The sequence below is a fragment of the Falco cherrug genome, chromosome 12 (genome assembly GCF_023634085.1).
Source record: "Falco cherrug isolate bFalChe1 chromosome 12, bFalChe1.pri, whole genome shotgun sequence".
Lineage (NCBI taxonomy): Eukaryota > Metazoa > Chordata > Aves > Falconiformes > Falconidae > Falco > Falco cherrug.
This window is the reverse complement of record NC_073708.1, coordinates 277,800-291,470: the sequence shown is the minus strand read 5'-3', so window position 1 is coordinate 291,470 and position 13,671 is coordinate 277,800. Positions and strand designations below refer to the sequence as shown.

At 43.8% G+C, this 13,671-nt stretch overlaps 2 pseudogenes; both read right to left on the bottom strand.

Annotated features, from left to right (window-relative positions):
- Window positions 1-2,552: 2,552 nt before the first annotated feature.
- LOC129737186 (cytochrome b-like) lies at window positions 2,553-3,305 on the bottom strand (annotated as a pseudogene).
- A 9,079-nt stretch (window positions 3,306-12,384) lies between these two features.
- Window positions 12,385-13,630, bottom strand: LOC114016091 (NADH-ubiquinone oxidoreductase chain 2-like; annotated as a pseudogene).
- Between the last annotated feature and the right edge of the window lie 41 nt (window positions 13,631-13,671).

Here is a 13,671-nt window from a genome sequence, read left to right as displayed (position 1 = left end):
TGAAGTACTTCAATGATGTAGAACTGTAACAAGGACACCAAGCTGAAGAAAATACTAGCAGAATTAGACTTTGTTAAAGTATTACTCTAAAACGTGACTATAGTATTAATAATGGGAGTAAGAGAGAGACTGCTTAGTTGACTGATTAGACATGGTTAGTTAGCATGGAGGGGAAAAAACCCACAAAAAACAAAAACAGCCCCAACCAAGCAGCTGGAAGCTATTGACAACATTTTCACTCATCCTGCAAAGCTAAATTTGCTATGATTAAGGTTGCCCATCCGATACCTCAGCTAAAAAACATTTGTTTGCATGGTCTCTCTCCTGAGTTTCAGAAAGGCTAAAAATCAAAGTCAGTTTGAGCTCCAAGTTTGTGAAAATCTTGTCTTTCAGTTTTAGAAAGAGAAAACAACACGGGCAAAATATTCTCGTAAAAACACACATAAAAAAACCCAACAGATGTTTTCTGAGCAATGCTTCTCCTTAAATACAAGAACAGAAACAAACATGATTAATCACCTGAGCAGGTAGAACATCAGTCACTCACACATATGTTGCAATGGGGACTTAACATAACATGACTATTATTTATTAGCAGAAATTGGAAGGGATTGTGTATTCTGACATTAATAGGTGCAGACTAGTTCATGAACATTCAGCCTCTAAGTGTGCACTATGAAGTATATTAGCACTTTCCTAATAGAGGAAAGAAACACAGTTAAAGTCATTTTGTTTCACTTGTGGGCTACAAAAAACACTTTTTACATGTGGGGGAAACTTTTTATTTGGGAGTAGGAGTGTGGTTTAGTTAATGTGACTTCAGTGTTGGGGTGTTTGATGGGGTTTGTGGTGAAGATGTATAAGGTGTGGTGGTGTAGTTGTTGAGAAGTGTGGATGGGGGGGTATGTGTGAGCATGTGGGTTGTTTCATTTAGTGTTTTTATGAAGGTTGTTGGGGGCTGTGTAATGTTCACGTTGATTGAGTTATACTTGGGGTGGTTGTTATTGGTAGGGTCTGTGTGTTAGGTTCTCGTGGTTGAATTGTACAACAACAGTTTTTCAAGCTGTAGGTCAGGGGTCCTCAAACTACGCCTGCGGGCCAGATACAGCCCCTCAGGGTTCTCAATCCGGCCCCCAGTATTTACAGACCTCCCCCTGCCCTCCCCCCGCCAGGGGTTGGGGGGGGGAACCAAACAGCTGCAGATGACTGCCTGCCACTTCATCCATGTGCCGGCCCCCTGTTTAAAAAGTTTGAGGACCCCTGCTGTAGGTCCTGGATAGATGCCAGGCGAGAATACTCATGACTTATTTTGTGGGTTTTTTAGGGGTGTGTTTTGTTTTGGGGGCATTGGTGGTTGCATCTAATCCATCTCCTTATTATGGGGTTGTTGGGTTAGTGTTAGGGTCTGTTGCTGGGTGTGGGTGGTTGATGAGTTCAGGGGATTCTTTTATCTCATTGATGTTGTTTTTGGTTTATTTGGGGGGGGGATGTTGGTGGGTTTTGTTTATTCCATAGCACTGGTGGGTGGCAGATCCTTTTCCTGAGGCTTGAGGGGTTTGGCGTATGGCAGGGTATGGTGTGGGGTTTGTTTTGGTGTTAATTATGGGGATTGTAGTTGGTGGTGGTGGTATTGGTTGTTGGGGGTTTGGGGTGAATACTGTTGACAGTGGAGATGTGTTTTCTGTTTGCTTGGATTTTAGTGGGGTGACTATGTTTTATTTATGTGTGGTTGGGTTGTTTTTGGTTGCAGGTTGGGGGTTGTTGCTTGCTTTGTAGTGTTGGAGCTTGTATGGGGGCTATCTTGTGGGGCGATCTGGGCAGTTTAGGTTTTGGGTGGAAAGTTTCAGTTTCCATTAATAAAAAATGCCAGCTTTGGGAGTTGGTGATGGAGGTTTGAGCCCTCTTTTTCTGAGGTGGAGGTAGGGGGAAAGGAATAATTTTGGGAAGAATTCAATACAAAAAGTGGATGATGGGGTGGGTGTTATTATTAAAGTGATTTTAGTGCCACAAGTATGTGAAATTGGAAATGGAAAAAAATGATGGAAAGATATGGTGAAAATGTGGGTATGGTATGCTGGTAGAATGGTTAGGAATTTATTGGTGTTGCTTAGAAAGATAAAGGAACATGAGAGGAGTTAATAGTGCATGTCCAATAAGCATTCAGATATATATTGGTATACGTCAGTGAAGTGGAGGTAACATAAAATGAATGGAATAGCAAGTGCATCAGTGTAAGGTTGATTCCCCGGATACGCAAACCGTCTCATTCAACAATCCTTGAAAGTGAGTAATCGTCTGGAGCCCAGCGATGCTCAGACCTAGATTGTATTCACCCATTGCACCCAGAAGGGCAACCTGTGAGGATTTCCCCAAAAAAAAAGAGAACCAAAGGCACCAAAAAGGTGAAATGTCGCAATCACGAACTGAACAGTTGATAAATAGCAAACCAGATGGCTTGTTGAAGAGCAAGATTAAGGGAATAGACAAGTTATGGCCCTGACAGAGGAACCAGAGGTGCAAAAGAGCAAGTTGTGCTAGGGGTGTAGGGGGAAAGAATGGTCTTGAAGCTAGTAACATAAAGCTAGGGTTATTGGGGGAAGGTATATGAGCATAAATCCTAGAATGTCTTTTGAGAAGTAGGGGTGGAATGGGATTTTGTCACAGTTTGATGTAATTCCTAGGGGGTTATTTGAGCCTGATTCATGGAGGAAGGTAAGATGGATTATGGTAAACCCTGCGATTAGGAATGGTAGGAGGAAGTGTAGGGCAAAGAATCAGGTTAGTGTTGGGTTGTCTACTGAAAAGCCTCCTCAGGCCCATTCGACAAGGGTTTGGCTGATGTAAGGGGATGGCTGAGGATAGGTTGGTGATGACTGTGGCCCCTCAGAATGATATTTGTCCTCAGGGTAGGACATAGCCTATGAAGGCTGTTGCTATTAGGGTAAGTAGAAGGATGATGCTTGTGTTTCAGGTTTCTTTATACAGGTAGAAGCTGTAATAGATGCTTCGTCCGATGTGTAGGTAGATGCAGATGAAAAAGAGTGAGGCTCCATTGGTGTGTAGGTTGTGGATCAGTCAGCCGTATTGTATGTTTCGGCATCTGTGGGCAATGGATGAGAAGGCTAAGGATGTGTCTGCAGTGTAGTGTATAGCTAGTAATAGGCCTGTTAGGATTTGAGTGGCCAAGCAGATTCCTAGCAGGGATCCAAAATTCCATCAGGCAGAGCTGTTGGAGGGGGTGGGGAGGTCGATTACGAAATTATTATTTTTAGTAAGGGGTGCAACTTTCGGATATTGGAGGCCATTAGTTTTTCTTTTAGAGTGTTAATAGGATGATGAGGGTTGATAGGGCGAAGGATCCCAGGTATGTTTTGATTAGTCTGGTGTGTAGAGTTGTTGAGGTTTTTGTGGCTACGCGTTGTAGGTCGGCAAGTCCTTCGGGGCCCATTTTTTTATATCAGTAGAGGTCAATTAGGTGAAGGGTGAATTTTTGTCCGCTGTTTAGCAGGTTTGTGGAGTTAGGACAGTGTGTTAGTAGATTGAAGTATCCTAGGTTAAGGGAGAAATTTGAGTAGGTGTTTGGTTTGGGGTAAGTTAAGGTATGTGCTATGTTTGAGAGTTCAAGTGCTAGAATGATGCCTAGGATTGTGACTAGGATGGCTGCATTTTTTGTAAGGGTTGGTATAGTTATTGTTGGGGTTTTTGTGGGGACAATGCAGGATGTGATGAGTAGGCCGGATATAATGGTGCCTAAGGCTAGACGAAGGATAGGGGTGGTGATTGTTGGGTTGTTTTCATTATTTGGTGTTGTTGGGGGAATTCCAGTAAATCCTGTTTGGACAAGGGTGGTTATGCAGAGGCTGTAGGTTGCCGTAAAGGCTGTAGCTAGAAGTGTCAGGGTTAGTGCTCATGTGTTTACGTAGGAAGCATTTAGGTTTTCAATAATGAGGTCTTTTGAGTAGCCTCCTGCTAGGAATGGAGTCCCTATTAGTGCTAGGTTGCCAATGGTTAGGCAGGATGTGGTTGTTGGGAGTATTTTTTGTAGGCCGCCTATCTTTCGAATGTCTTGCTCTCCATTTAGGTTGTGGGTGATTGAGCCTGAACAGAGGAATAATATAGCTTTAAAGAATGCATGTATTGAGATGTGGGGGGTGGCTAGTTGGGGTAGGTTTAGTCCAATGGCGACTATTATTAGTCCTAATTGGCTGGATGTAGAGAAGGCGATAATTTTTTTTAATGTCATTTGGGGTTAGGGAGCATGTGGCAGCAAATAGTGTGGATAGTGCCCCTAGACATAGGCATAGGGTTAGGGCAGTTTGGTTATTGGAGAATATTGGGTGGGTATGAATAAGAAGGAAAATTCCGCTACTACTATGGAGTGTAGTAGGGCAGAGACAGGAGTGGGGCCTTCTATGACTGCTGGGAGTCAGGGGTGTAGTCTGAATTGGGCTGATTTTCCTGTGGCTGCTAGGGTTAGGCGTAGTAGTGGAAGTGTTGGGGTGCATGTGGGAGAGAAGGCTTGTTGAAATTCTCAGGTGTTTAGGGTGGATGCACTTCATGCTATGCTTAGGATGAGGCCAATGTCTCTGACTCGGTTATAGAGTACGGCTTGAAGGGCAGCGGTATTGGCTTCTGCTCAGCCGTGTCATCAGCCGATTAGGAGAAAGGATCTAATTTCTACTCCTTCTCAGCTGATAAATAATAGGAATATATAGTTGGCGATGGTTAGGGTTAATATGGCAGTCAAAAATGTAGAGAGGTAGGAGAAGAATTTTGTAATGTTCAGTTCTGAGGCTATGTATCATGTTGCGAATTGTATGATAGATCAGGTTACAAATAGTGCAATGGGGAAGAAAATTATTGAGTATTGGTCTATTTTGAGGCTGATTGGAATTTTAAAGTTTGTGGTGAATTTTCATTCTCAGCATGAGGTAATGCTTTCTATGTTTGGGTATATGAAGAGTGTCATTGGTACAAGGCTAATTAGGAATTTTTAACGTGCTTTAACGGCACGGGTGGTGGTGGTTGGGGAGTTTTTAAGGTTCTTTGTTAGGAGAGGTAGGATTATAGGGGTGAAAATGGTTGTGAAAGTGAGGAGTATTGGAGGTATTGAGGAGTAGTGAGGTCTCCCTTGCTTTTACTTGGATTTGTGCCAAGGTGGGTGGCTCCTAAAACCAATGGATTACTGTTATCCTTTAAAATCAAGGGGGCTGAGATTTTAGACTCAGCTGCAAGAATTAGCAGTTCTTGTTGGTTGAACCTCCCCTTGGCAAGCAAGAAGGGTTTAACTTCTATTCCTAGGATCGCAGTCTACTGTTTGGGTTTAAACTATGCTTGTATTAGGGCATTCCAGAGATTAGGCTTGGATTTAAGATAAGGAGGAGTAAGGGGAGAATGTGGAAGGTTTTTGAGAGTTGTTCCTGCGTACTTGAATTTTGGAGGGTGGTGATATGGTTGGGGGTGGTTCCTTGTTGGGTTCTGAGAAGAAGGAATAGGGAGTATGAGGCGGTTAGTAGGGTTGCTGTTCCGATGACAAGGATTGTTGGGGTGGATCAATTGAATAGTGCAATTATGATAGTTAACTCTGCTGTTAGGTTTGTGGTTGGGAGTAGTGCTATGTTTGTGAGGTTGGCTGTTAATCGTCAGGTTGCTATTAAAGGTAAAAGGGGTTGTGGGCCTCGTATTAGTAGGAGGATGCGGCTGTGTATGCATTCGTAGTTGGTGTTGGCTTAGCAGAATAGTATGGAGGAGGTTAGGCCATGGGAGATTATGAGGATTATTGCTCTTGAAAATGATCAGGAGGTTTGGATTATGCTAGCTGCGATGACAAAGCCTATGTGGCTTACAGATGAGCAGGCAATGAGTGATTTTAGGTCGACTTGTAAGCAGATTGAGCTGGTTATTAATGCTCATAGTGCTAGGGCAATAAATGGGTAGTAAAGGTGGTTTAGGAGGGGGTTTATTAGGAGGGTTACTCATATAATGCCGTATCCTCCTAGTTTGAGGAGGAGAGCAGCAAATAATATAGAGCCTGCGATTGGAGCCTCTGCATGGGCTTTGGGGAGTCATAGATGGAGGCTGTACAGGAGTGCCTTCACCATGAGGGCTATTAATAGGGCTATGGTTGATAGGAGGCCCATTCAGGAGTGGGTCAGGGTGAGGTGATTTATCTTTATTATCATGAGGTGAAGGGTGCCGGCTTGTAAGTGCAGGCTTAGGATTGCGACTAGTAGTGGTAGGGAGCTGATAAGGGTGTAGAAAAGTAAGTAAATGCCTGCGCTTAGGCATTCTGGTTGGTTTCCTCAGCGGGTGATTAGGATCAGAGTTGGAATTAAGGTTGCTTCAAATGAGGAGTAGAACAGTATTAGTTCTGTGGCTGAAAATGCTAGGATGTTGAAACGTTGAGAGATGATTAGGGTGAGTGAAAATTCATTTTCATGAGGTGGGTTCATGTTGTAGATGATTTTGAGAGGCTAAGATTATAAGGGGCAGGAGTCAGCAAGTAAGAGCAAGGAGAGGGGAGGAAATTTGGTCAATGCCTGTTCATTGGGTTAGGGCTTTGTTGGGGTAGTAGGTTGCGAGGAGTCACTGTAAGCTGAGGAGGGCGATTAAGAGTCTGTGGGTTATGGTATTGATTCATAAGGATTTTGTTGGAGATAGGAGGGCCGTTGGGAGTAGTAGGAGGGTTGTAGGAGGTTTAGGTTGTGTAGGTGGTCAGAGCCATGAGTACATGTTGAGGCTACTAGTGCTGCTAGGCCTGTGCCAGCTTCGCAGGCTGAAAATGTCAGTATGAGGGTGAACGTTATGATATAATGTATGAGGGTGAATGATGTTGTTTGGTTTTGAATAGGTAGAGTTGAGAGGGCAATGTATATGGATAGTATTACGCTTTCTAAACATAGTAGGGCAGAAATTAGGTGAGTGCAGTGGAAAGCTAGTCATAGGCTACTTAGGGTAAAGGCTGAGTAGAAGTGATGATGAAGAAGTGGCATAGAGAAAGTCACAGGTTAGGACTAAGATCTGTTGAGTCAAAATCAACTGTCTCAGTTAGACTAACTTTCTGTTTATCCTGCTCATTCTAGGCCTCCTTGTAGTCATTCATAGATTAGTCCTAGTGTGAGTAGAAGAATGATTGTGAGGGCTCAGGTTAGAGTGGTGGTGGGGGATTGTAGTTGAGTGGCCCATGAAGGGGGAGAAGAAGTGTGATTTCTAGGTCAAATAGAAGGAATAGGATTGCTACTAAGGAAGAATCGGATGGAGAATGGCAGTCAAGCTGATCCTAGGTGGTCAAAGCCACATTCATACAGGGATAGTTTTTCTGAGTCTGGGGTTATTTGGGCGAGTCAAAAATTCAGGGTGATTAGGATGATGCTTAGGGTGAGAGATAGGGTGAGTATAAAGATGATTATGTTTATTGCTCTCCTCTAGGGTTATACCAGATTTTGGAGATTGGAAGTCAATTGTAATTAATATACTAGGAGAGCAGGATCCTCATCAGTAAATAGTTACGTAGAAGAATAATCAGATAACATCTACGAAGTGCCAGTATCAGGCTGCGACTTCAAATCCAAAGTGATGTAAAATGGAAGTTGATTAGTCGTAAGAGGCAGATTGAGAGAAAGGAGGATCCAATGATTACATGGAGGCCGTGGAATCCCATGGCGATGAAGAAGGTTGAGCCGTATACACCATCAGCAATTGAGAATGGGGCTTCATAGTATTCTATGGCTTGGAGGGCTGTGAAATAGATTCCCAGTAAGATGGTTAGACTGAGGGCCTGAATTGCTTGTTTGCAGTTTCCTTCTGTAATGCTGTGGTGGGGTCATATTACAGTGACTCCAGATGCTAGGAGGATGGCTGTGTTAAGTAGGGGTACTTCTATGGGGTTTATGGGTTTGATTCCTGTTGGGGGTCATTGTCCTCCTAGTTCTGGTGTGGGGGCTAGGCTGGAGTGGAAGAAGGCTCAAAAGAAACCCAGGAAGAAAAATACTTCTGATGTGATGAATAGGATTATTCTGTATCGTAGGCCTTTTTGTACTGTGGGTGTATGGTGGCCTTGGAATGTGCTCTCTCAGATAATGTCTCATCATTGTTGCAGTATGATGAGGATTATAGAGAGTAGGCCTAGGGTTAGGAGTTGGAGGGAGTTGAAGTGGAATCATATGGCTAGTCCTGAGGTGGTGAGAAGAGCGGCAGCGGCTCCAGAGATTAGTCATGGGCTTGGGTCTGCTATGTGGTAGGAGTGTGCTTAGTGGGCCATTAGTTGTTTTCTTGTAAATATAAACTTAGGAGGAGAACGAAGACATATGCTTGGATTATGGCTACGGCTCCTTCTAGTATGGTGAGTAGATTGATGTGGTTAGGATGGATACTGTTGTTATGATGGGGAGTAGGGTGGTGGTAGCTGTGGAGATGAGTTGAATAAGCAAATGTCCTGCTGTGAGGTTTGCTGTGAGATGGACTCCTAGGGCCAGTGGGCAGATGAGTAGGCTTGTAGTTTCAATTATAATTAAAGCGAGGATTAATGGGGTGGCGGTGCCTTCGGGTAAGAGATGTCCTAGGGAGATTGTGGGTTGATTTCGTAGGCCTGTGAGGAGACTGGCAAGTCAGAGTGGGAAGGCTAGTGCTATGTTTGCGGATAGTTGGGTAGTGGGGGTGAATGTGTATGGTAGTAGGCCTAATAGGCTGATTGTGAGGAGGAGAAGTATTAGTGATGTGAGAATTAGTGCTCATTTATGGCCTTTTTTGTTTAGAGGTATTATTAGTTGTTTTGTAATTAGTTGAATAAATCATGATTGAAGGGCGGAGAAGTGGTTGTTGACTCATTGAGTGCCAGGGGAGGGGAGCAGGAGGGCGGGGAAGAGTGTGGAGAGCAGGGCTCGTGGTATGCCTATAAGATAGGGGCCTGAGAACTGGTCAAAGAAGCTTAGGTTCATGGTCAAGGGTCAGGGGGTAGTTTTGTCGAGAGTTTGGGTTTTATTGGAGGGGTGCTGGGTAGGGGTAAATGTTAGGAGTTTAGGTTAGATGATTAGTGAAAAGATTATTCAGGTGGTTAGTATTGTTAGAAATCATGGGTTGGGATTGAGTTGGGGCATATCATTAAGGAGGAGTGAGTTTTCCTCTTTTTCCTCTTTCTCTAGCTTAAAAGGCTAGTGCTGATACATAGCTTCTTAATTATTAGGATGAAAGGAGTGAGGATCAGTGCTCAAAGTGGGCGAGGGAGGTAGATTCTACTACAATTGGTATGTAGCTATGATTAGCTCAGCAGATTTCTAAGCATTGGCTGTAAAAAACACCTGGCTGGGTTGTGATAAAGGATGTTTGGTTAAGTCGTCCTGGGATTGCATCAGTTTTTACTCCCAAGGATGGAACAGCTCATGAGTGGAGTACGTTGTTGGCAGTAATGATAATGTGGATGGGGGATTCTGTTGGAACTACAACGGTCAGCTTCTAGTAGTCAGAAGTGTCCTGGTGGGAGTTCTGTTGTTGGGATTATGTAAGAGTCAAATGTTAGGTCTTTGAAGTCTGTGTATTCGTAGGCTCAGTATCATTGGTGTCCAATAACTTCTAGTGTTAGGTCAGGTTCGTCAATTTTGTCTATTATATAGAGGATTTGTAGGGATGGTAGGGCAAGTAGGATAAGGAACGATGGCTGGTAGGATTGTTCAGATGAGTTCTACTTCTTGTGTATCTACAGTGTTGGAGGATAGTTTTTCTATTAGTATGAGTGTTAAAAAATATAGAACTAGGCTACAGATTGCAAGCGCAACTATTAGGGCATGGTTGTGGAATTCTACAAGTTCTTCTATGATGGGGGAGGAGGTGTCTCGGAATCCATATTGGGATTGGTTGGCCATAGTAGGGATGCACAGGGGTTTCGCCTGTGATTCAGCCTTGACAAATCTGTGTAATGGGTTTACTAACATCCCATAAGAGAGAACCATAAGTGGTTTAATGCAGTTGGCTTAAAACCAGCATGTGAGGGTTCAATTCCTTCCTTTCTTGTACTTGAATAAAGGCTGGTTCTTCGAAAGTGTGATAGGGGGGTGGGCAGCCATGGATTCACTCAGTGTTGGTAGTGGTTAGTTCTGGTTGTAGGACTTTTCATTTTGCTGCAAATGCCTCTCAAATAATGAATATTAGTATGATTATGGCTGTTATTGAGATTAGAGAGCCAATAGAGGATAGGGTATTTCATAGGGTGTAAGCAGCAGGGTAGTCTGAGTAGCGTCATGGTATACCGGCTAGGCCTAGTAAGTGCTGGGGTAGAATGTTAGGTTTACACCTGTGAATATGACTCCAAAATGGGCTTTTGTTCATGTGGGGTGTAGTGCATACGCGGTGAATAAGAGGGAATCAGTGGGTGAATCCAGCTAGGATTGCAAATACAGCTCCTATTGAGAGGATGTAGTGGAAGTGAGCAACTACATAGTATGTGTCGTGTAGGGCGATGTCTAGTGAAGAGTTTGCTAGTACGATTCCTGTTAGACCTCCAATTGTGAAGAGAAAGATGAAGCCTAGGGCTCACAGTATTGGTGGGTCTCATTTGATGGTGCCTCCGTGTAGTGTAGCTAGCCAGCTAAAAACTTTGATGCCGGTTGGGATGGCAATGATTATGGTGGCAGAGGTGAAGTATGCTCAGGTGTCTACGTCTATTCCTACTGTGAATATGTGGTGGGCTCATACGAAGAAGCTCTCATCCAACTGAGAGCATGGTTCAAATGATTCCTATGTAGCTGAACGTTTCTTTTTTGCCTGCATAATACGCTACTACGTGTGAGATGATTCTGAAGCCTGGAAGGATTAAGATGTAGACTTCTGGGTAGCCAAAAAAACAGAACAAGTGTTGGTATAGGATGGGGTCTCCCTTTCCAGCGGGGTCGAAGAATGTGGTATTTAGGTTTCGGTCAGTTAGTAGTATGGTGATGCCGGTGGCGAGAACTGAGAGTGAAAGTAAGAGAAGAATGGTGGTGATAAGAACGGATCATACGAATAGGGGGGGGGTTGGTGTTGTGATAGGGCTGGAGGTTTTATATTAATAGCTGTTGTGATAACGTTGATGGCTCCTAGGATGGAGGATACACCTGCCAAGTGAAGGGAAAAGACGGCTAGGTCTGCTGAAGCACCAGCGTGAGCTAAGTTGCCTGCTAGGGGAGGGTACACAGATCATCCCGTACCGACTCCAGCTTCTACTGTGGAGAAGGCTAGTAGGAGGAGGAAGGATGGGAGTAGGAGTCAGAAGCTTTTGTTGTTTATGCAGGGAAATGCTATGTCCGGGGCGCCAATTATGAGGGGGACTAGTCAGTTTCCAAAGCCTCCGATTATAATAGATATTACTATAAAGAAAATTATTACAAAGGCGTGGGCAGTGACAATTATGTTGTAGATTTTATCATCTCCTAAGAGGGTCCCTGGTTGGCCAAGCTCTGCACAAATAAGTAGGCTGAGGGCAGAGCCAACTATGCCAGCTCATGCTCCAAAGAGAAGGTATAAGGTGCCAATGTCTTTATGGTTTGTTGAGAATAATCATCAGTTAATGAAGGTCACTGTAGGACAAGGCCTCAAGGACAAGAGTCCAAGTACTGATAGCCTGATAAATAGAGACTTGTTAGAACTTGTAGGGCACAAGCCCTGGGAACAAAGGAACAAGCTAACTGCAGACCCCTGAGCCATTACAGTTGAGGAGGCAACCAGACGGACAGAGAAACAAGTAGCCAGATAAGGGAACGGATGGCGCCAATATGTAATCAAGAAAGCCGCGTAGAAAGAAACTCCCTAACCTTGGAATAGAAATTATTGCTATGTCAAGATAAACTAGTAAGTTCCTATTGTTCTAACGGTGTGCCTTAAATATCAACCAATCAGTGTTTTTTACGCTTAAGATTTAACCAATCAGCGTGTAATATGTAGAAGGTAGAAACGTATATAATTGTAAGAAAATCACTAATAAAGGGACAACTTGCTTGCATCAAGCTGCGTCCCGTCTCTTCATTCACCGCAGGTCACAGGTAAGATGGCTGAGTGTTTAGGCGTTAGGCTGCAGTCCTTTTTACAGAGGTTTAATTCCTCTTCTTATCAGCTCTGTGGTGAAGTTCATGTTGAGTTGCAAGCTCATTGATGTACATTAAGAGTGTACCAGAGCCTGGTAGATAGAAGCTTGCTGGTTTAAGCCCCTAGCTGCTAACTAGGAGTTTATGGGATCGAGGCCCATTTGTCTAGTTTTGTTGGGGGAAAGGTCCTAGCTTAATTAGAGTGTCTGGGTTGCATTCAGAAGATGCAGGTTAATGTCCTGCGGGTCTTAGTGGTGTTAGCAGAAACTAAGAGAGTCTAACTCTTTTTTTAATGCTTTGAAGGCCTTTGGTTTAGATGGGCTATCCTAAGTTTTTAGGTGATGGTCAAGATTATGGGGGATAAGGGGAGGAGGAGGGCTGATAGGGAAGTTAGGGTGGCAATTGGTGTGCTTGTGGGTTTATCGGTATATCACTGTTTCATGTAGTTTGTGATGTTTGGTGGAAGTGCAATTGTTGAGCAGTATGCAAGGCGTAGGTAGAAGAATAGGCCTAGCAGGGATAGTATAGCAATGATGGCAGCTGTTGTGGATATTTCTTGTTTACTCAGTTCCTGGATGATGAGTCATTTGGGTAAGAAGCCAGTTGTTGGGGGCAGGCCAGCTAGGGATAATAGTGCTAGTATTAGAGATGTGTTTAGTGCTGGTACTTTTGTGCAAGATGATATTATTGTTGATAGTTTTGATGTTGTGTTGAGGGTGAGGAAGACAGTAGTAGTTATTAGGGAGTAAAGATAGACGGTTAGTTTAGGGTTGTATATGAGAATGCTGGTTATTCAGCTTAAGTGGGTGATTGATGAGAAAGCTAGGATTTTTCAGACTTGTGTTTGGTTGAGCCCTATTCATCCCCCTACAGCAGCGGATGCAATAGCCATGATTGTTAGTAAGGCCGGGTTTAGTGAGGGGGCTGTTAGGAAGAGAACGGTGATGGAGGGAAGATTTATTATTGTGGAGAGGAGGAGGGCAGTGGTTATGGGTGAACCTTGTAGGACTTCTGGGAACCAAAAGTGGAAGGGTGCCAGGCCTAGTTTTATTGCAATTGCTACTGTTAATAACAGGCAGGCAACTGGGTGGGTTAGTTGGGTGAGATCTCACTGCCCAGTGAATTGTGCTTGAAAGAAGAACTAGTGTGGAGGCAGTTGCTTGGACTAGGAAGTACTTGATTGTAGCTTCAATGGCTTGGGGGTGGTGTGATTTTAAGATAAAGGGGATGATGGTGAGAGTGTTGATTTCTAGTCCCGTTCAGGCTATTATTCAGTGGTTGCTTGAGATTGTGATGGTTGTTCCTAGGAGCAGGCTTAAGGAGGAGATTAGTTTTGTGAGGGGGCTCATTTAGTAGGGGAAGGGGTTAAACCATCATTTTTAGGGTATGGGCCTGATAGCTTTTGCTTAGCTGACCCTACTAGGAAATAATATAAGGGGAGTATGGAGGTGTTTGAGCTCTTCTGTGTAGGTTCAATTCCTACTTTCCTAATTGAGGGTTGGTGTACCTCTATGTTCACTTTATCATAGCGACCCTTGGCTGTTCAGGCACATTTTCTTATGTTTAGGTGTGTTTTTAAGTGGGGGAGATGCCTGTGTAGCAGACTGGCATGCTAGTGTGT